The sequence below is a fragment of the Narcine bancroftii genome, chromosome 1, assembly GCF_036971445.1.
Source record: "Narcine bancroftii isolate sNarBan1 chromosome 1, sNarBan1.hap1, whole genome shotgun sequence".
In the NCBI taxonomy this organism is placed as follows: domain Eukaryota; kingdom Metazoa; phylum Chordata; class Chondrichthyes; order Torpediniformes; family Narcinidae; genus Narcine; species Narcine bancroftii.
Window position 1 is genome coordinate 345,582,633 of NC_091469.1, and position 24,742 is coordinate 345,607,374.

The window sequence follows — 24,742 nt, forward strand, 5'->3', positions numbered from 1 at the left end:
AAACATGTTAAATAAGATGTTGGAGTGCAGGATTAGGCATTTGGCCCATTTAATCTGTTCCACCATTCATTCCAGAATATGACTACTGCAATTGTCTAAATACAATGCTAAATGTTGTCTTTAAGCAACTACATATCAGGAAAATATCTATTTCTGCATCACTAATTTTTGAAAATGATGGCACTAATATCATCAGTGCTGGTGCTTAAAGTCAAGATCATATTTAATAATCTTCTAGCAGACCACAATTCCACCTCCTGCACTCCAGAGAAAATAATAATTATTTTTTTGTCCATGCTCTTCATAAAGTAAATACACTTCAATCCAAGCAACATTCTAGTGAACATCTTCTACACATCCTGCACATCCTTCCAACAGTGCAACAACCACAACTGCATACAATGCTCCAAATGTGGCCTGACCAAAATTCTCTGCAGCTGCAACTTGATTTGACAACTTTTATACCAAGTATCCTGACTAACAACAGTAAACATGTCATATGCCTTCTTTACTACCCTATCCCATTCAAGGCTCCTAAAGGTTTGTTCATTGATTATATATTTTCTTCTTGGATTTGAAAAATGCAATGCCTAATTAACCTTCATCTGCCTTTTCTGTACTAAATTTTCAACAAGTTATCTCCTGCTGTACACTTTGACAATGTTCTTCAATGTCCATAACTCCACAAATTTTCTTGAAATGTATTAATCAGAAAACTCCTTTTTTCATCCAAATAAATTCCATTTCATAGAAACATAGAAATACTGTCCCAGTGTTCAGTCTTGCAAGCACGATTGGTAACAGACCTTCAATCAGAAAAATCTCCTTTCACCAGTATCCTTTGCATTGTATAGCCAAGCCAACATTCTAGCTATTTTACCAACTTACAATAGATCTCATGTGACTTAAACTTCTGGGTTAGTCCACCATGAAGCAATAACTCCTATCCCAGGTTATTAAGGATAAGTAACATTTCAAAATGGAATTGAACATCAAGAAGTAACTGAAAGGAAGTAGATAAAAAATGCTGTAAAACTGAAATTAAAAAGTGAATTTAGAAAGATCTCAATGGATCAGGCAACATCAGAAGAGAAAGAAATGTTAATGTTTTAGGTCTGTCAGAAATGGCCATATACGAGGCAAACTGAGTAGTCATTATATCTTAGTTTGTTAAATTCAATGTTACCTAATGTTTGCAATATAGCAAATCAGAAGATTCACCTTGCATTTCCATTCTGCCTCAGTGGAACAGATTAAGGTAGAGGGGTTAAAATGGAAGTTAAATTGATGCATCTGAAAGCTCAGGCTCAACCATTGACTGAATGAGGATGTAAAGGTTAAAACTTTGTGCTTTTGATTCTTAGTTAATTTTGTGCCTGTCGCTTTAAGAAAACTTTTTTATAGTATTACCATAGTGATTATGATGTAATATGTCATAATATCCACCCAGGCTAACTTCTTGTACAAGATGTGAAGGAAATGTGAGCATGAGAAAATTTTCTTTAAATTTTGTATTTCTCTATAGTTTTGTGTTTTTTTATAGCAATCTTTAGCTATTGCTTTTGGTCTAACAACTTTTGAGTAATTAGAGTCTAAAGGACAATCTTTATACAGTAAATGTTTTATTCATAGTTTTGAAAGTCTTGTTGTGAAGCTTTGCAAAATTATTTTCTGTTCTATCATCGAATTTAAACTACATAAAGTAACAACCACCAAGTTTTATCTATTGGATTAAAGATATCGCAGCTCATGTTTTAGAAGATGATACTTTGAAATTAGGATATTTTAGAATAAGGAAAGTGCCATCTACAGAGGGAATTCTGAAAAGTCAAATTCATTTCTCCAGTGGAGGCGAGGCCATCTTGTCAGCATCAAAAGCAGCACTCTATGTTTTAATATATTCACTTATTTAAGACTGGGCCATCACTAGCAATCCCAGCATTTGTTGGCCATCCTTAATTATCTTTCAACACTTGGAGGTGAACTGCCTTCTGGGAAAAGTTGATGAAGGTATTTTCTCAGTGCTGTTAGTAAGGGTGTTCCAGGATTACAGCCTGAGACAATGAAGGACTGGTGATTTATTTCCAATTTAAGAAATGTGTGACTTAAAGGGGATAATGTTCCCATGCACCTGAAACCCTTGTCCTTGGTGGGTTTTGGAAATGCTTTTGAAGTGCTGGAGTGTGCCATTGGTGGATGGATTACTGATGAGTTTAAAATTAAATGGCAGGTTTGTGTTGAGCTCCTTATGAATTGTTGAAGCTATTGTTACAGGTAACAACAGTTTTCCGTGATATTGCTAATACAACGATTGGGTGATTGAAATGCATATAGAATAAGAGGGGTTGAGTCATTCTCCACAGGCTATTTACCATCTGACCGTATGTGGTTGATCCAGTTGAATTGTTGATAAATGGTGACCCTAAGAATGATGCTATTAAACTCTTCTTCCCCATTAGGCAGGCTGTGTCTCCCCTCACTTGATTCATCAACATTGATTTGTTACTTTCTGCTCTTTTCAACACTGCTTACCCTGCCACCAAAATACAACTTTGGTAAACTTGATATTGTTCCCTATGCTTTTATTAATCTAAAGATGTGTAATAAAAAAAAAATATATGTATATATATATATATATATATATATGTGTGTGTCCCAGCATAGAGGTCAATAATGAAATAACCAAGAATTCCAAGTATTTGCATGTAAATAAGGTTTAGAATGAGGATGAGGCTCATCACTGGTAATTTCTTTTAAAATACCTATAGGGAGCTGTCCAGGGAATAAAGAGGGCTAATTTTAATTTTGCCCATTTAAAACTGATGAGATTGATCTTTGAGTTCTATTTTTTAGCTTCTAAATATTTGGATAGACCTGACCTGAACCACCAAGAGAAACTGAGCAGTTCTACATTATGTTTGAATGGAAAACTAGCTATGATTTAAGCAACTAAAACAAACTTAATTTATAGAAGGACTCAAGTTTAGTGGGATGCCAAATAAATCTTTTGGATACTATTACAGAGGAAATTTACAATGACAAGGAACATTTTTTTTTTGGAATCGTCTAGTGGAACGGCAGAAACAATCCTTATTACTCTACTTCTGACAATTGTTTGAAGACAAAACATAATTGCCCTGGCTATGACATCATCAGGCTTTGCTTTAAAACTTTTTTTTAAACAGGGGTATGATTGCACATTCAGCTTTTAAACATTTTAACTTTGACAAATAGGGAGCCTCCAACAGTTAACACTGGTCAGGAACTGTAAATGGAAAGGAAAACATTCTTATGGATTTTATATATGTTGTCTCAGCTGAAAATGTATTGATGCCCAAACCAGCCACTAAAGGAATGGTTTTCAAACTGCCCCCCTAATTTCACATTCAACTTTATATAATTACCATACCAGTGTTCTGTGATTAGTAAGGGATTTATTAAGGTGGTATGTGAGTAGGAAGGGAAGTTTGAGAACCACTGCTCTGGACCCAATTGTTGCTGAAATATTTCGCTTGAGAAAAATAGTCATTGCCCCATTTCCTTTGGAGAATGAACCGTGTACATAACGAGTCAATTGGGTATGATTAAAACAGTGTTTTTCAAACTTTTTCTTTCAACTGACATACCACCTTAAGCAATCCCTTACTAATCACAGAACTATAATGGCATAGGGATTTCTTAAAGTGAAATGTGAGTTTAGGGGGAAGTTTTGAAATTATTGCACTAAAGCATTTGATCAAACATTGCAAGACAGACACAATAGGCCTTTTCAGACCACCGAGTCCAGGTGACGCTCCTAGGAACCAGTTAAAGTTCCCATGGGGGGGAGGGGGGCTGCACCTCAACTTACTTAACTGGGAAATTGGCAACTGGGTATTTTAAGGGGGGGGTGCTACCCCAAGTGATGACATCATAAATGACACATTATGCACTCACAGGAAGTCCTACTGGAACCTAAAAGTATATGTGTACATTGCCTTTGCCAATTGAAAATTTCTGGTTAATCCAGCAAAATCACCTAAAACTTAAATACTCTGTCACAAAAACCAAACTAACAAACTATTCTCCTTGTGCTCGTTATTTGAATCCATATCTTCAAAGAAAATATAACCATATGTTATAGGCCCCACATTGTCAAGGGCCCTGTCCTAAATGTTTGCTTTATTACTATAGTGATGTATTGCCTTTAAGTTTTAATCAGAGTTATTATTTTAACATAGTAATTAAAGCGAGTGTGGTATCAAATGCTCTCTTCATTACTGTTATGAGCCCAGAGGACCCCAAAACCCAGCAACAATAGATATAGTATCCAAGACAAATGGTTACTTGAACAAAAGTTGCTTTTAATGATCTTCAAATACAAAGATAGAATCAAACCCCAATTTATCACTAACTTACTTAACCTAACTTAACACCCTTCCAATTCTAAGTGCATATGTATATAATGTCAGTGTAAGTACAGAAAGGTTCTTTGGTTCACAATCCAATCTCACTTCTCATTCCTCCAAGTTCATTGGTTGCAGGCAATTCTTGTACTGTGCACAGAATTTAACATGTATAAAGTTCACCAGGCTTTGGTGCTTGAAAGGTAAATGGTTACCACTCAGGAAGGTTCTTGACAGTTTTCAGAGAAAGATTTGTAGTTCCAGGACATCCACAACGGATTACTTCCATCAATCACCTCAGTGTCTTACTGACGAAACTTTCCCGATCAGGGTAACCTCTTTCCTTCAGGTCACCTCAGAGTTCCTTTTTGTTCTGCTTATCCCAAGTGAAACATTAGACAGCCAGTTCTCTCCTCTTGCATGAACCACAAGGGATGTGACTAGGCCATCTTCCAAACTGGGGCTTCTTGCCAGCTTGTCCTGTTTCAGCCCCAGCTGCCCTTGCTGGTTACAACACTATACAAGTGATCTCTGCTTCTCTCTCTCTCTCACACACACACACACACACACACACACACACACACACACACACACACACACACACACACACACACACACACACACACACACACACACACACACACACACACACACAGAGAAAGCCTGTTTGACTCTCTCTGCTTGCAAAACTGCATGACCCTCTTACAACAGTGAGCTCTCCTTCCAGACAAGAGCAGTGCCAGTATTCGCTTTCATATGTTGTCTTTGGTAAATAACAATCCATTAGTGAAGTATCTTGAGCACTCTTCAAAGCTCCTGCAAAAAGCTTTGAGAGGAGCCACTATGTCTAGCATTAGCAGAGCTCCAGCATTTCAGATAAGATCTGTTTTAAAGTGTTTGTATGTAACCTACTCTAACAAACCTTTCCCAATTTATCTCCCAGAAACATATCTATATACTCTATATTCTCTGTCACATTGCCCATAATTGCCCGCTCACCTGGAACCGCTCTCTGTTTCTCTGGCACTGGCAGAGCGATTCTAGCTGTGTGGTGGATTATGGGTAACAAAGATGGCCATTGCTCCCTCCCACCTCCGCGAGGTGCTGAAGCGGTCCTGAAATTTTAAGCAGTTCTTCACCGCTCAGTTTACCCATGCCCAGGAGTATGTGAATATTTCCACTCAAAAATTAAAAATGGCAGACAGAATCCTTTGAATTCTAAAATGCATTTTTGTTTGTATTTTCAATTCTATGTTCTTGTCTCCAGTGTACACATTTTCATTAGGAATGCATTTTAACAATCTGTTCACCCATGAGATGACCCGTGCCTGCACGTGAAATACTTAACCATGTGAATTTTTTTTTAAATTGCTTTGTGCAAATGTAGATTACTACTTTGTTATAAAAAGCTTTTTTATAACAACAGGTAGTCTGTACCTGCACAAAGCCATTTTTTTAAATGTATGTTCACATGCTTAAGAATTGCATGCACTGGCACAGATTTATGTGTTTTAATTTTTTAGTACATTTTTAAATTTAGGACCCCTTTATAACATATGCTACAGGCCCTGCACTAGCTTAATCTGAACCTGGATACCATCTATGAAAAAATATTAAAGTTCATTCTTTTGTGTTTTTATATATTGTTTTACTGTGTATGTGAGTGTACGGCATGACCAGTAACCACAGAGACAAGCTCAGGAAACAATACGCTTTAATAAACAGAAGAACTTTGCTGGCCTGGATCCCAGGATAGGAATGGTGGCTCGACCTTTATGGCCCAGGACCGCGGGGGAGGAGTCATAGGGTGTGAATCATCCATGGGCAGGCCAACTCCATATATACAGTAGCCAACAATAACTATATACAATGGAGGAAACATATTACCACATTCACCCCTCCTTTTAGAACAGAACCGCCTCCCTCCCCCCCGCCACCTTAGATCTGGAACAGAAAAATCTGCCATGACTAAAGATTCAGTCTCACCGGTGACCTCCTCTGTCAACGGGACCTGTGGGAGCAAGGGTAAGAGTAATCTGCTGTTCTGCCGGCTGGGTATCTACAGGTGGCGTCACCAATGGACTAGACAGAGAGGGTACTGTCTTTATCGGGGCGATGTTGGTCACAGAACTGAAGGGAGGCAGGGTCAGTGCCCTGAGGGGAGCCTGTTCCCTTGGAGTGAGGTCCACGGGGGGGGGGGGGGGGGGTGGGGTGGGGGGTGGTATCCCAGGCAAGTCCCATTGCAGGGTGGTGTAAAATGTAGGGTGAACAGGGGTGTAACTAATGATTCTGAGCTCTCCAGCTTGTGCCAGATCCTGGATGGGTAAAGTGTCCTTATGGCCTTCAGGGTACCTCACAAAGGTGTACTGAGGGTTCGCATGATTGAGGTGCACATCTTTGATCAACGGGTCAGTTTTATGGTCCCCTATGTGCCTCCTGAGCCAGACTGGGCCTAGGTTCGCCAACCATGGGGGAAATCGAGGAACCATTCACCAACTTCCTAGAGAAGGCATACATCAGTTCGTGAGGGGTGGTGTTCATGTCAGTACAAAGGAGTGAGTGGATAGCATGCAATGCTTCTGGCAGGACATCCTGCCAGCATGACACTGGCAGGTCTCTGGATTTAAGGCCAGAGCACAGCCTTCCAGACAGTGGCGTTCTATCTGTCCATCACCCCTGGGGTCATAACTGATGATTATGCCTCTGGTGAGAAAACATTGTTGCAGCTCCTCACCCCTGAATGAGGAACCCCGAACACTATGGATGTACTCTGAGTACCTGAACAGGGTGAAGATACTATGTATGCCCTAATCACTGTGACCGAGGTCTTATCCGGGCAGGGGATTGAAAAAGGCAACCAGGAGTATTTGTCGATGACATTCAGGAGATAAATGTTCCTGTTTGATGAGGGAAGCGGGTCTTTGAAATTGACGTCAGTCACTCGAAGAACGAGTGGCCTTAATGAGACATGCCTTGTCAGGTCTGTAAAACTGCAACTTGCATCCTGCACAGACCCGACAGCATCTGGTCATGGACCTGACATCCTTGATGGAGTACGGGAGGTTCTGAGTTTTGATAAAGTGGGACAGTCTCGTAACTCCTGGTTGGCAGAGAGAATTGTGTAGGGCTTGGAGGTGGTTGAGATGTGCGCTGGTGTTTGTTCTCCAGGATAGAGCATCAGGCGGATCATTGAGTTTACCTGGCAGGTACAAGATATCATAATCTTAAGTGGGGAGCTCAATTCTTCACCTGAGGATCCTAACATTCTTTATTTTATCCTGCTGCTGCGCATTAAGCATGAAAGCGATGGCCCGTTGGTCCATCGGCAGGGTAAACTTTTTCCAGGCCAGGTAGTGGCACCAAAGGTGCACAGCCTCAATAATCGCCTGTGCCTCCTTCTTGACTGAGGAGCGCCATGTCTCAGGGCTGTGGCGGGTATGAGGAAAAAAAGGCTGTGGCCTGCCTGTCTGGTTTAGTGTGGTGGCCAGCGCACCATTGGAAGCATTGCTCTCCACCCGAAAAGGGATGGATTTGTCCATGGCATGTATTGTGGGCTTTGCAATCTCCTCACGGATCTGTTGAAAAGCAGCCTGGGCCTCCGCCACTATTTGGAAAGTTGAGGACCTAATCAGAGGGTGGGACTTATCGGCATAGTTGGGCACCCACTGTGCATAGCAGGAGAACAGCCCCAAGCACTTCTTCAGTGCTTTCAGGGTGTTTGGGACTGGGAGCACCATCAGGGGCTGATGCGATCAGGTTCTCGGGCAAAGACACCATGGGCCACGGCGCATCCCATGAGAGCCAGGTGATTGGTGTTTAAGATACACTCATCTTAATTGTTTCGAAGATTGAGGGACTTTGGTATCCGTAGAAATTTAGGTTGGATAGCGTCATGGTTCTGCTGAACATAGCCGCAGATGGTGACACTACTGAAGTAGGGGAAGGTCAATGCCTGATTGATCACCTCCACCATCATATCCATCACCCTCTGGAACGCGGAGATGCCATTTGTGACACCAAAGGGAACCCAGAGAAAATGAAAAAAATTTCCGTCGGCCTCAAAACCAGTATAAATCTGGTCACTGGGGGGAGGGGAAGCTGGTAATAGGCTGCCTTAAAGTCAATGGTCTTGATATTGCGCGACCTTGTTCTCCATGTCGGCTATCCGGTGAAGGAGGTAAGCTTCCCACTGGGTGACGAGATTGGATGTTTGATGGTAGTCAATGATCAGTCGTGGCTTGCTCTCATCCTTGACCACCACAATCTGGGCTCTCCAAGGGCTGATACTTGGGGTGATGATCCCCTCTGCCAGGAGTCGCTGAACCTCAGCCTGGATAAACACCATGTCCTCAGTGCTGTAGTGCCATGCTCTTAGGGTCGATAATCTGGGGTGAGGTTCGCCAAGAGCGATGGAGTGGATACCCAAAACGTGGTTTGGCCGCAGGTCAGAGCTGGGGACTGAGGGTGGGGGATAGGGTCCGCAAGTTGTAGATTGCTCACTATGAGGGGGTGCCTGGGGGCCTCTGAATGCCATCATCGTGCTCTTGAATGGGCTTTGAAAGTCCAAGCCCAAGAGGGATCAGTACGCAGAGTCGAGGCGTAACAAGTAGCGAGAAATTATCGTAACGCTCATCTCCCATCATCAGAGATGCAACACGATACCCCACAATGTCAGTTTGGTGGTTTTTGGCTGCCAACGATATCGAGCTGCTCATCAGTTGGACTGGAAGCGAGAGTCTGCAGGCAACGTCTGGGTGAATAAAACTTTCCGTGCTACTGCTGTCAAAAATGCAGTACATTTTATGCCCTTTCACCTCAATCTGCATCATTGAGTGAGCTGGTCTGGTTCAGCATTGCAGATGGCAGGATTGGTGCATCGTCTTCGTCGTCAGGGTGGTGCCCCGTTACACAAGATGGCGGCCTCCTTGTTGATCACGCAGTCATGGCTGCCAAGGTCTGGGAAGAAGTCAGAAGTGACATCAGAGCAATGGGCTGCAACTGTGCAGACCATGCAGAAGGCAGGAGTGGAGGCCGGTAAGATGGTGCCCCTCTCTGCACTCACTCGGTCTGCTCTGAAAGAAGGGGTGGCCCCAGAAGAAGGGGCGGGGTGGTGGGACCCACCACTCGGCAACACACGCCGCACAGCTTCAAGCAGGGGCCTTTGCCTGACATAACCGCTGATAATATCCCCTCTTTCCACTGCCTGCACAAGTTACACTCTTCACAGGACACAGTTGTCATGGGGGCCTCGCCTGCCCGCAGAACAAGCATTTTGTGCATTCAGTCACTACCGCTGCAATTGTCAGGTCAGTCGTCCCCGATGCCGTCTCCCAAAATGGCAGCATTTTTGGTGTGCACTTGGAGGGCCCGCCTTTGCCTGCGATCGATTCAGCGTGCCGCTGGACCAAATCTAGAGTCCTGATTAACTATATGGCTCGCTTCAGTGGCAACTGGTCTTCTTCGAGGAGATGCTGCTGAATGTAGATGGACTTCAATCCTGACATGCAGGCATCCCAGACTAGGTCTTTGACACACTGGGCCAGCAGTCCAGGAGCTATTGCACTACCCTCACAGCGTTTCCCCAGCATGAACAGGGCACGAATGAATTCTTCGGCTGACTCAACGGGCTGCTGCTTTCGGGAAGCCAGGAGATAACACGAGTAGATGTCGTTGATCCTCGATTTATAGAGGGCCTGGAGTTCGACCATTGCTTCGGTATACGTGGCACAGCCCCTGATTGCCTGGAACGCTCACTATTGCTTGTAGTACCTTGAACTTTTTGTCAGAGTCCACCAGGTCGGCAACGGCCTTGAGTAAATTACCAAAGCAGTTTATTCACTGCTCATAGAGTTCAGACGCTCCTGCAAGTTGGGGGTCCATTTCCAGTTGATCGGGGTGCAGCAGTTTCTCCATTAACGGAGAGTTAATTTCTGTGTATTAAATTATAGGGCACTACCAGAACCACCGAGACAAGCTGAGGAAACTATAGGCTTTAACACACAGGAAAACCTTGCTGGCCTGGATCCCAGGCAGCAAGGAAAAGGTGGCTCGACCTATATGGCCCAGGACCACGGAGGAGTAGTCATAGGGTATGAGTCATCCGTAGGCGGGCCAACTCCATATGATAACTGTATTCAATGGAGGAAACATATCACCACAGCGAGTCTAATAAATCAGGTGGAAACTGATTACATTTTGACTGGACTGATGACAGAAGTTATGGTATCTCATTCTATACTAAATGTAAACTGATCACCACAATTTTTATCATTAGTAAACTAATGTAATCAAGGCAATAAATGAAAGATAATTAATTAACAAGCATGGGATTTACAAAATTCAGAAACAATGAACAGAAGTGCAGATTTAAAAGTCAAAACCCCATATCCAGAAGCCTAAGAGCAGACAAGGAGAAATCCAACTTTACATGTATTGCATGGTCTTTAACAATGAAGAAAACATTTTTATTCTCTGCATTCATTTGATATAATGAACTGTGAAGCATGATAGCTTAACAAACCATAACAAACAAATTATTCCAGTGAAGTTGATTGCAATAGGTGGGCCTGTTATCTGCATTTTGTACCTTTGATTAAATTGTGAGAGATCATCTGTTGACACAGCACGTATGCTTGAAGTGAGGGCTTACGTGATTCAGATGAAACTGGAGGCAGTGAAAGGTTTTATTTTGCCGGATAGAAGACGGAAGAAAGCCAATTTCAGTGGGAATTAACTTTTGGAAAATTATCAGTAGGTTTCCTTTCAAACATTTATTCACTACAATTAGAAACTAATTTGGAATTTGTGGGAGAGTTGAAGTGCTGAGTTTATTGCCTGGGAAGCTGTAACATAATATGAGGAGAAGGTAAATACATTTTTATGGATTTTGTTCCTTGCTTGAGACCGAATTAAACAGCAGAAACAAATGAGCTGGTGCAGAAAAGAATGTACTGATAGCAAATGAAGGGTCTACAGGCTCATTATAAGCACAGGAGGCTGAGCCATGGTTAATTATTTGTCATGGCCCCTAGCTGAAAAAGAAGAGGCAGATTGCCTATGTGATGCAAACATGCAGATGCTGACGTCATGAAGCCATTTGTTGTTTCGCACCACCATAAGGGGATAGGCAGGTGAACTTGGCTGGTCTCCAAGAGTACCCTCCACCCAGATCTTGGAGTCCGGTCGATTTTGACTGGCCCTGCCCGGAATTTCACACCGTGCAATTCTCTGGTAGGCAACCAGTTAGATTGTCTGATTTACTCACTTGTTCACAGCAGTGTGAAACGGACATCACGATTGATTAACGGGAGGCATTGCTGAGTGCTAATTGGAAATTTTCATCAAATACTACCAGTAATTCTACAAGGTACTCATGCAGATGAATTCAAAGCATGCAATAAAGCATCATTTAATTTGGAAAATGCTTAGCATTTAAACATGATAACCAGTATGTGAATGCATTTGACAGATGATCCATCTTTGAGAGAGTTTGCCTTCAATTTACTCAAATTAGGAAATTAAGTACAAAGACTAAACAGGAAATATTTTGGTTTAAAAAAATGTGGACTAAATTGTTACATCACTTCAAATGTCTCTCAACATTACTTGAATTAACTATGGTTGTTGTGAAAGAGAATTGACCCTGTAGAGACCACAAGTTCTTTCAAAGCTTTCCAGGCAACCAATAAATACAATGATTCTCTCCAATGACAGTGTGACAGAAATTGTTGAGGTAATACAATTTCTTTTTGAATTTTTAAACTCTATGTTATAACTTGCTGAGCTATCATGTCTTCTTGAACTAAAAACAAAATTGCCCAATCAATCTAGTCAAGAATTTGGATATATCAATACAATGTAAAGGCAAAAGATTATCAGTTTAGAAATGTCCACCACATATAATTAAGGCTACAATAATGACTGGTCATGCTGTTCAGAGAAAATGGCTTCCTCCCACAGGCACCAAATATTTTATCTGATCAATCTTTTCATTTCTAGTGAATTCAGGTCATTGTTTATTTTTATTTATGAACTATAATGGGGGCACACGGACAATCACTAAAATTTGCTAGTCTTAAGCATGAAACTCAATGCTTTTTCCAAGGTTATCTATATGTTGGTTGCTTCAGAGTTGGAAATAAAATTAACTTGTGATATTGTCTTTTCAAAATATTTTAATTGAGTTTAGCATAACAATCCATATACAAAATATTAAAAAGCAAGGCAAAATACTGAATACATAACAAAATTAAATAAATACACAGTATGTCATATTTCAAATTCTATCACTTATTATTAACTGTGATTATCTGTTAAAGTAATTATACATATAAATTACTTTACAATTTATACATATAAATTACTACAAATCACATTATATTTTAATAAGATCTAAAAAAAAGTTTATAATACAGGATAATTATAATTAACATGAACTTTTAAACTGGAATCAAAAGAAAGAAATCTGGTGATTTCTGAAGCACTTCAAATTTGAAATTGAGTAAATTTAGATATTGTGCATATATAAACAATATTAAATATAATTCTGCATACATATTTATTTTCAATGTGCACGGTTTTATTGGTACATTTACTTAAACTACATAACATTATCCCCTAATTATATTATTCGTAACTACAGTATTTAAATTAGATTTTATTTCATTTGTTCTGGAGTGTTATATCACCCTATCACACGAAAATAAATGCAAACCTCACAATTACCAGCATAATAACCAAGCAATGGCAGGTACAGCAACTGGCCTATAAATTAAGAAAAAATGAGATTTAAATACATATTGTAATTTAGGGGTTAAAAAAATCCACAACATGGAAAGCAAATGAATTGCAGTACAATTCCAATGATCTAAAATCGATTTCTCCAAAATCTTCATTTATTCAATGTTAAAAAAATTGAGATAAATGAGGATATCCAAAACAAACCAGAAATCTTCAGTTAACTAACATTTTTTCAGAGCTGATCTGACCAGGGATGTTGGGCTGCCAGAGGCAGCAGAGAGGTAGGGCTGTGCAGTGGCAGTGGGAGCCTCAGGCTGCCTGGAGTCAGCAGGGACCTTGGGCTCCTGGCAGGAGCAGGGGCCTCAGTGGGGAGGTGTTGCAGACTGACGACAGCCACCATTTTTTTGGTGAGAATTAAACATTATTTTAATGCTTTAAACAAAAAACCTTCCCTTGTTGTTTGTTGTATTTTAAACACTGTTACAAGTGATTTGTTGTTGCTACAGGGCTTCTTTTTTAAACCAGTTCTCCGAAAAAAAAATAAAGTCTGACATTGGTCCAGTCCTGACTATTTTGGTGAATCTGAATTGTACTGTGAGAGATTTCTCTGATTAGTTTCACCAGATCACGCTGTAGAGCTCGTCGAAAGAACCAAAGACTTGTTGATCCAATCCAAGTCTTTTATTAGCAAAGGACAGGACCTCTTCACAGGTGGCCGACCAGTCCGGAATGATCCGACCTGGCTAGGGACACAACCCTTTAAGGTCCAGACAGTAGGCGTGGCTAAGCTCTCAGCCATTCGCTCTTAGCACAGTCATTACACTCTCGATACTGTAACTATATACATTGGTGATAGGTCTGTACTATCCCACACGCATCTTAGATTTTATCCAATACAATCATGCTAAATTTTGCTTCTTATCCAGTTCATGCTTTGAAAACAGGTATCAGTCAGTAATGTCGAATTGAATGAGATTGATCAAATGATACATTTCACAATAAGTAAGCTATATTTTTAATCATTAATTAAATGACAGGCAAAAACAAAAGGCAGTACAAATTCCCAAGAGATGCTAGCAAAGGTGAGTTGAAAATGCACAACAAGGTGACCCAGTTATCATACAATACACTGAGATATTACAAATCTGTTAGATAAAGAGAGATGATAGGAAGACAAACACAGCAAACATGGGGGGGGGGGGAGGGGGGTGGAATGGAAAACTTCATTGCATGAATTAACAAAATCTGAACCCTGATGTAAAAAAGAACTAAAGAAACGCAGATCAGACTGTTACAATATTTTCCTATTTCTTAATATTCTCCTAGTGACCAAATCAATTCAATTATGGACCCAACTCCCATGCTAACATGTCTGACCATGGCTTCATGTACCAACTAACTAAGACCACCTATAGATTGGAGGAGCACCATTTGATTTTCCCATCGGGGCACTCTCCAACTGGTTTGCATTAACATCAATTTCTCTGGTTTCTGCTAGCCTACTCTCCATTCTCCCTCCCTTCCCATTCCTTTGTCGCCTTTCCTCTAGCTTTCCAACCCCTTTCCTCGCCGTTCATTGAGCCATGCCTCCTCCACCCATTTGCTGATCTCCACCTACGACCTTCTGCCTTTGGAATGGTGGTCCTCCCCCTGCCCCTTCCCTACCACTTTTTTGGGTACCTGCCTATGTTTTGTCATACCTTCAGTTTGGGCTCAAGCCCAAATTGTGTTAAATTTATCTTTAGATTTCCCCTAAAAAGTGTACTGTTTCACCACTGAGTTTCTCCAGCATTGTGTTTTACCTCAACCACGATGTCTGCCGGTTTTTGGGTTTTACTTCTGGCTGCTGTAAAACTGTCAAATCTCTTCAAAGGATGCCTATCTGAAGAAGTTCTCCTTTGCTCTCTGAAGGGGGTCTGTGGCAATCTCTCTCACTGCTTCCCATCTGTAATCCCTGCAGGTCTCAAGCTCCACGACATACACACACACACAGACTCACTTCCACAGACACATTAACTTCCTGTCTACATGCCTCCTCCACCATTTTGTGCCTCGTGGATTGCAGCTCCAGTTTCACATCTCCCAGTTTGGCAAAGATCTGAGGGCTTGCACAGCATTGACTGCTGCCCTTTTTGCTTCTCTCAAATAATCCTGTGCACCACTCTGACCTCCATATAACCACATAACCACTTACAGCACAGAACAGGCCAGTTCGGCCCTTGTAGTCCATGGCGTAACAAATCCCCACCCTCCTAGTCCCACTGACCAGCACCCGGTCCATACCCCTCCAGTCCTCTCCTCTCCATGAAACTATCCAGTCTATCCTTAAATGTAACCAATGATCCCGCCTCAACCACGTCTGCCAGAAGCTCATTCCACATCCCTACCACCCTTTGTGTAAAGAAATTTCCCCTCATGTTCCCCTTATAATTTTCCCCCTTCAATCTTAAACCATGCCCTCTAGTTTGAATCTCCCCCACTCTTAATTGAAAAAGCCTATCCACATTTACTCTGTCTGTCCCTTTTAAAATCTTAAACACCTCTATCAAGTCCCCCCTAAATCTTCTATGCTCCAGAGAAAAAAAGCCCTATTCTGCACAACCTTTCCCTGTAACTCAAACCTTGAAATCCTGTCAACATTCTCGTGAACCTTCTCTGCACTCTCTCTATTTTGTTTATATCTTTCCTATAATTTGGTGACCAAAACAGTACACAGTACTCCAAATTTGGCCTCACCAATGCCTTGTACAATTTCATCATAACCTCCCTACTCTTGAAATAAATACTCCGATTTATGAAGGCCAACATTCCAAATGCCTTCTTCACCACACCATCTAGCTGAGTATCAGCCTTGAGGGTACTATTTACCATCACTCCTAAATCTCTTTGTAACACCAATGTGTTACATAACACATCTCAATAGCCTACCATTTAATGCATATGACCTATTTAGATTTGCCTTTCCAAAATGTAACACCTCACACTTATCTGTATTAAATTCCATCAGCCATTTCTCAGCCCACACCTCCAGCCTTCCTAAATCACCTTTTAATCTACAGTAATCTTCAGTGCGGCTTTCGCGCAAACAGAGGAACGACTGACATGGTCTTTGCCCTCAGACAGCTCCAAGAAAAATGCAGAGAACAAAACAAAGGACTCTACATCACCTTTGTTGACCTCACCAAAGCCTTCGACACCGTGAGCAGGAAAGGGCTTTGGCAAATACTAGAGCGCATCGGATGTCCCCCAAAGTTCCTCAACATGATTATCCAACTGCACGAAAACCAACAAGGTCGGGTCAGATACAGCAATGAGCTCTCTGAACCCTTCTCCATTAACAATGGCGTGAAGCAAGGCTGTGTTCTGGCACCAACCCTCTTTTCAATCTTCTTCAGCATGATGCTGAACCAAGCCATGAAAGACCCCAACAATGAAGACGCTGTTTACATCCGGTACCGCACGGATGGCAGTCTCTTCAATCTGAGACGCCTGCAAGCTCACACCAAGACACAAGAGAAACTTGTCCGTGAACTACTCTTTGCAGACGATGCCGCTTTAGTTGCCCATTCAGAGCCAGCTCTTCAGCGCTTGACGTCCTGCTTTGCGGAAACTGCCAAAATGTTTGGCCTGGAAGTCAGCCTGAAGAAAACTGAGGTCCTCCATCAGCCAGCTCCCCACCATGACTACCAGCCCCCCCACATCTCCATCGGGCACACAAAATTCAAAACGGTCAACCAGTTTACCTATCTCGGCTGCACCATTTCATCAGATGCAAGGATCGACAATGAGATAGACAACAGACTCGCCAAGGCAAATAGCGCCTTTGGAAGACTACACAAAAGAGTCTGGAAAAACAACCAACTGAAAAACCTCACAAAGATAAGCGTATACAGACCCGTTGTCATACCCACACTCCTGTTCGGCTCCGAATCATGGGTCCTCTACCGGCACCACCTATGGCTCCTAGAACGCTTCCACCAGCGTTGTCTCCGCTCCATCCTCAACATCCATTGGAGCGCTTATATCCCTAACGTCGAAGTACTCGAGATGGCAGAGGTCGACAGCATCGAGTCCACGCTGCTGAAGATCCAGCTGCGCTGGATGGGTCACATCTCCAGAATGGAGGACCATCGCCTTCCCAAGATCGTGTTATATGGCGAGCTCTCCACTGGCCACCGTGACAGAGGTGCACCAAAGAAAAGGTACAAGGTCTGCCTAAAGAAATCTCTTGGTGCCTGCCACATTGACCACTGCCAGTGGGCTGATAACGCCTCAAACCGTGCATCTTGGCGCCTCACAGTTTGGCGGGCAGCAACCTCCTTTGAAGAAGACCGCAGAGCCTACCTCACTGACAAAAGGCAAAGGAGGAAAAACCCAACACCCAACCCCAACCAACCAATTTTCCCCTGCAACCGCTGCAATCGTGTCTGCCTGTCCCGCATCGGACTTGTCAGCCACAAACGAGCCTGCAGCTGACGTGGACTTTTTACCCCCTCCATAAATCTTCGTCCGCGAAGCCAAGCCAAAGAAGAATCTTCCTCACTGTCCACAACACCACCAATCTTTGTATCATCCATAAACGTGCTTATCCAATTTTCCACCCCTACTTCCAGATCATTCATATATATAACAAACAATAGTGGACCCAAGACCGATCCCTGAGGAACTCCACTAGTCACCGGCCTCCAATTGGATAAACAATTTTCTACCACTACTCTCTGACACCTCCCATCCAGCCATTGCTGAATCCATTTCACTACCTCCTTATTTATACCTAATGCTTCCACCTTTTTTCCTAACCTCCTGTGGGGAACTTTGTCAAAAGCTTTACTAAAGTCAAAATAGACAACATCCACAGCTTTCCCTTCATCAACCTTTTTTGTAACCCCCTTGAAAAACTCAATCATGTTTGTCAAGCATGATCTATCCCTGACAAAACCATGCTGATTACTCCCTATCAATCCCTGTACCTCCAAATATTTGTAAATACCATCCCTCAGAACACTTTCCATCAACTTACCCACGACAGACGTCAGACTCACGGGCCAATAATTCCCAGGTTTACATTTGGACCCTTTCTTAAACAGTGGAACCACATGCGCCACCCTCCAATCTTTTGGCACTACCCTCATGACCAGTGACATCCTAAATATCTCTGTAAATGGCCCCACTATGTGAAGATATCAGTGGTAACTTACTCTACCATTGCCACATCTCTGGATCTCATTGGGCATGCCTGCAATGGATTTCTCTTATACTTCATCTGCTGCTGGATCCACACTTTTCTTGCATCGATCAAGGAACACAAGGTTGCATAACTAGAGACTGCAGACTCCATGACCTTCTACGTGGGTTTCCATCTCAGCCATAGCTAGCCATCAACGTTGTCTCTTGACACCTAAGCCAGCCTGGGCCCTGGCTGTCTGCCCACCCAACAGACCTCCCAAAGTCTAGGCTGCCCACTCTAGCCTAAGCTCAGGCTGTCCGTCCTCTTGAGAGCCCGACACCTCAGTCATTGACTCTCACCTAGGCCCCAGCCACCTGACATATCGGCCATCAAATTTCACCTGGGCCCAGCCATTCCTGGGCAGAAGCTTCCAATGTTAACTCTCAACACAAGGCTCCCAATGACACAGACATTTATCATAATCCCAAACTTGTTGCTGGATTCCACAGGCTCATTGTTGTCCACCACCACTCCTTACCCACTCCCAATCCCCTACATGTCTTCCTGCTCTACCCCCATTTCTCCCACTGAGCTCTTCATTACTTCCCACACCCCAACCATCAGACCTTCTCATCTGCCCTACACTCCAGTGACCTTCCCACACTCCACCTCTCCTATCCCCTCATCCACTCCCTGATCCCTCTACCCAACAACTCCCTGCCTAACCCTCCTACTCTCTACCTTCTCGCTCTGACCTCCTGAACACTCCTCCTCCTTCCCCTATTTCCATCTCCATCCTTTGACCTCACTAACTCTCCCCCTCCCCCAACATCCTCCAGTATGCCAACCCTCCACTGACCCCTGCTTGGTCTTTACCATCCCCTCTGACCTTCTCCTCTCTGTGACAGAGCTCTCATTCTTCAGTCTGCCCACACTTTCATTAGTTCCATGCACACCATGATACCAAACTCTTCTTCTGACACTTCTGTCTCCATGCCCACTTCCATGATCATGATCTCTATCCATCACTCAACACTCCTTAAGCCTTTTTCTTCCTTTTAGAGACTTCCTGGCCAGCTCCCACTCTGGATCTTTTACATCCAATTGCTACCAAGACATCAATCTTCTCAACTTCACCACTTCCCTCACTTATTTCAACCTAACCTTCTCTGAAGCTTCTGTCCTCCACTCTATCTGCAACCATCTCAACCTCCCTATCAGACCTGCAGAAAAGGGTGATGCTGTTGTGGTTTATCACCCTTACTGCTACCTTTCTGAGGCCAGACAACAGCTCTCAGACACCTCTTACCCCTTCAAGCCACCATCTTTAAACCTGTCACCACACCTATCTCCAACCTCAACATCACTGGTCACCTTCCTCCCACAGCCACCAACCTTATTGTTTCTCATCCCCACACTGCTCAGTTCTACCACCTACCCAAGATACTCAAACCCAATTATTCAGGTAGACACATTGTTTATGTAAGCTCCTCCCCCACCAAACTAGTATCATCTTACTTCAATTCCACTTTTTTCCCCTGTTCCAATCCCTTCCTGCCTACATCCACAATACTTCACATGCCCTCCATTTCTTCAATGACTTCCAATTCCCTACACTTGATTGCCTCATTTTCATTATGGATGTCCAGTCCCTTTACACCTTCATCCCACATACAGAAGGTCTCAAAATTGTTTTTTTCTTTCTTAACAAAGACCTAACCAGTCATCCTGCACAACCACACTCCATTGCCTAGCAGAATGTTCTCATTCTTAAAAAACTTCTAATTTGACATCCCATTTTCTTCAAATCAAAGGAATAGCAATGGGTGCCTACATGGGTACCATCTGTGCCTGCCTGTTTGAGGAACAATCCATGCTACAAATCCATGCAAGCCCCCTCACATTTTCCTCTGCTATACTGATGACATCAGTGTTGCTCATGTATCCATGATGAGCTTGACTATATTTCTTTACACTTAGTCCCCTGCAAGGATTCTATTAATTTTGCCCAATTTCTCCATTTCCATCATGTCTGTTCCCAAGATTAGATCTTCCAGTCCAACTCCTGAAATCAGAATCTGATTCAGAATTTATTATCATGATAAAGTTATAAAATTTGTTATTTTGCGGCAGCATCGTAGTTCAAACATTCATAATATAACTGTCTTATGACACTACTATAAATAAAAATAATAGTACACGATGTCCTCCTTCTTCCAAAACTGTGGCTTCCCCTCCACCATCATCAAGTCAGCTCTTACCTACGTCTCATTCATTTCCAGCTCATCTGCCCTGGCCTCCTCTCCTCCCAGACTTAATAAAACACAGGATTCCCTTTATTCCCACTTACCACCCTACCATCCTCCACATCTAACACATCCTCCATAATTTATGCCACCTACAACATGATCTCATCACATCTTCCCCTTTCCTGCCCAACTCTGTACTTATTTGGACCTTTCCCTCCATAACTCCCTCATCCACCTTCCCCTGTGGCTGCAGGAATTGTCACACTGGCTCCCAAACCTCATCTCTCACCACTAATTAGGGCCCCAAACAGTCCTTATATGTGAATCAACACTTTACTTGGGTATCTGTGGAAGTAATTTACTGCATCTAGTGTTCCCATTAGGGGGCTTTTCTATATAAGAGAGACTGAATGCAGACTGGGAGATCACTTCGCTAAGCACCATTGATCAGCCCACATCAGTGACAGAGATATCCTAGTGGCCAACCATAAAGTTCTCTGCCCCACTCCAATCTAATGTCTGTTAATGACCTCATATGGTCTCCAACTATGACCACCTGTAAGTTGGGGTAGCAACATTTAATTTTCCACCTGAGTACTTTCCAACCTGATGGCATTAACATTGACTTCTCTGATTTCTGCTAGCCTATTCTCTTTCTCACTTCCTATTCCCTTTGTCTTCTTTTCACCAGCTCTTCACCCCCTTCCCTCTCCATTCCTAGAGCCATCCCCCCATTCCCTGCTTGCTGGTGTGTCCTCCCTCACTTATCCACCTATTAACTCCTTCCTTTGGACTTCATGTCCCCTGCCCCTCTCTTCCACCATTTTGTTTGGGCATTTGCCTATGTTTTCCATTCCTTGATGAAGGGATCAAGCCAGAAACGTTGGTTATGTATCTTTATCTTTGCTCCATAAAATACAATGTTTGACCAGCTGAGTTTCTCCAGCAATGTGTTTTTACTTTTTCCTAATTCTTCCAACTCATCCACTGTTAAAATATTTTGACTAACTACAATTTCTTAATTAGTAAATTATTCTGAAATGTTTATTAAAATAAATTTATTATCCAGCACAAATCAGAATATTAGAATAATGTTTTTCCATGTGATTGCTGCAAAATAAATACAAGGCCATTTCATAATCCAAAGGAAATTCACTATTAATGAGAAGGGCAAAATGAAAGCCAGCTTTCAAAGCTATTAATTGGGAAAGTCTCAGTGAGTGGTACTTTTGTTTTTAAGTCTTTACTTTTGTCTTTATCTTACATTAAACATCCAGTAAGGGATGTGAGAAAAATTTCATTTAATTTCATTTTTTTTTATTTTCAGCACTTAACTGTCAGTTTTTTTTTTAAATCAAGCATTAAATAATTTGCTTAGAGAGCTTTTGTCTTTAAAATGAGATGGAGAAAATTCATTTGTACAAGATTTATTTTATGTGAATAGTGCATTTCAAATGAATTATTGAACATTTATTGAAGACATCTATGTGAAGCAATATCTCAAGAAGGCAGCCAACATCCTAAAAGACCCCCATCACCCTAGTATCAACCTCGTCTCACTACTCCCTTCATGTACAAGCCTGATGTCTAGTACCAGAGTTTAGGTTCAAGGACAGATATCAGCCTCTTGAAACCTCCCCCCTTACTAACCTATTTATGAAATAGTCTAACTACAAAATGTCTGCACCATTGGAACCCGACTTTGTTTCTTGCAGTATGATAAATGTGAATATTATTTATTTTTAAGTGAATTTCGTGTACACTATTGTAGTTGTTTTTTTTAAATAAAGTGCCTGTAGCATCTATGAATTTCAGTGCTTTTGTACATGATCATTTTAATTCTGGTTATGTCTTGATCAACAGGAATCTGAACAAGGTTCTCAAACACTGATGTAATTATCATTATTTCTAACAAACATAATGACACATCAGCGCTTACCTGTGTTTTATTGACAGTGACAATTGCTTTGTATCTTGTAACCTTTTCATCTCCACCTCTCCCAATTTCATTTGTCCAGTATCCTATCACCTCCTTGCTCCTCCCTGCCTCTCCGACTTTTTTATGCTTGCTATTCCGCTTGATCGTTCATATTCAATAAAAGGTTCCAGTCCAAAACATTAGCTTTTTCTCTCCATTGATGTTGTTTGACCTGATGTTCCTCTCCAGCTTTTCTTTGTTCATATTTAGCACACACTGAATACTTAAGGCATGCACACTATTTTCAGAGTATCATTTAAAATAATACCCTGCTATATTTTGAGTAAAAGGATATTGTTGCAGCTGTATTGTCTAAAAAAAATTCTGTATTACATAACAGTTGTCAATCCTGTCATAATGACTAAAAATTACATTAATAACAATGAAGGGTTACACAAATCAGGAACAATTGAACAGTTTGGGTCACTTTTATTTTGGAAATAAAAGGTAGAGGGTGGCTTGATGCACCTCATTCCCTTTCAAAGATATAATATTTCCTCTTGAAGAGGATTCCATTACTGCAAAACATAACCACATGACCACCACTGATAAATCTAATGTGAAAGTTAGGAGCTACTTCATGTAGAAAACAGTGAAGATACGGCATTTCCCATAAGAACTGATAATTGAGAAAATTGTCTAGGGACAATTATGGAAAAAAATCAATTAACAATAAGGGAGAATTAATATAATATGCTAAAAGGATGATTAAAAACTAAGGCTAAGAAGAGGTTCATAGAGAGCCAGTCTATCTTACTGAATTGTCTGTTTCAGTTCTGTACATTCCAAATAATGCAACCAATTGCTAGCATAGGTAATTGATGCATTTACAATGTAAATTACAATTTACCAGCTAGATCTTGCATAAAATCATCCAGAAGCTGTTTTGGAGCTGTAATGCTCCAAGATCTCAATAATAATCTTCATTTCATCATACTGAACTATCTCACAGCCAAAGACTGAATATAGAACTTGTGTGATTCTGAGACTTTAAAAAAAAGTAACAAACAAGCAAAATACATTCTTCTTATTGTAATGTTTATATAGATACTGAAAGGAAAAGTAACAATGTTCACTGTTGTGAATATCCAATGGAACAAACTGGATTTTTTAAGTTAACCGGGGTTTACCTAACACGTACAATTTGTGCTGAGGTCACCTGTAATGAATAACCTAACCATCAATATAATCCAGTCGTATAAATGTTACTTTTTACCTATACGTTGCTGGACCAGACAGGTGCCAGCCAAATGGGGGTTTGACTGAGCACTGTTCCATTGCAAGCCTTCTAACATCTTAGCTGCTCTCTGTGGACATACTTCTTACATAAATATGCCTGACTATGAATGCCAGATGCAAGTCAGTTGTTGCATTCTACTTTTTTAGTTTCTCAACAAATTCAATTTCTAATTATAAAAAAAAAGCACTGGAGGCTTGCAGCTCTTAAACAGCATCTGGACACTTCATACAAGATAAACTCGTTGTAAATGCATTGATGATGATTGAGTTTACCATTTCAAAGTTTGCTGATGGCACTAAACTGAGAGGAAAAGCAAATTGTACAGAGAAGGCAGATAATCTGTATGTGTGTGTGTGTGTATATATATATATATATATATATATATATACTGTGAAATAGGATGTCATGCAATTTTGACATTGTGTGATCACCATATAATATACTTAGCAAAGCAAAATAGGAATAGAATACTGTATTGACAAAGTGAAATGCATTACAAAAATATTATCAATTATTATCAAAAGGTAATTGTGCTATTGCAGCATTATAATTTAAACAAAAATCGCAGGTTGGCAAGAATGTTAGGCCGAATGGCCTGCTGCCATGCTATGATTCTATCTCAGAAAATTAGCTAAATAATTTACAGGGTCACAAGCCAAAATACTTTCTGTAGCGATGTCTAATATTGCAACTCATTACATTTTATCGAATATAAATGTAATTCACGATGCATTCTTTCATTCTTATTGTACACTTGTTTTAAGTGAGGTAAAAGAAATAACCTGAAAAATCGTCCAAACGATGCAAGAATAATTTCAGCAAATTTAAATGGTAATGCAATGCATATCTCATTAAGGAATGTGTTATTAAATCTTAAATAAAACACTGTAAATGCAAAATATATTAATGTATCTGCTACACAAAAATAATTCTGCTTTGAAAATTGTAAGATTACCCCCAGAGTTGATGTTGAATTATCCAAAA

The 24,742-nt window shown here is 41.3% G+C and overlaps 1 long non-coding RNA gene across 2 annotated transcripts in view; it reads left to right on the forward strand.

Annotated features, from left to right (window-relative positions):
* The first annotated feature begins 1,449 nt into the window (after positions 1-1,449).
* LOC138752474 (uncharacterized) overlaps positions 1,450-24,742 on the forward strand; it is a 60,488-nt gene continuing 37,195 nt past the window's right edge. For both annotated transcript variants that reach the window (XR_011350678.1, XR_011350675.1), the window contains exon 1: positions 1,450-1,481. This is a non-coding gene — a long non-coding RNA (uncharacterized lncRNA). The remainder of the gene's footprint in view (positions 1,482-24,742) is intronic.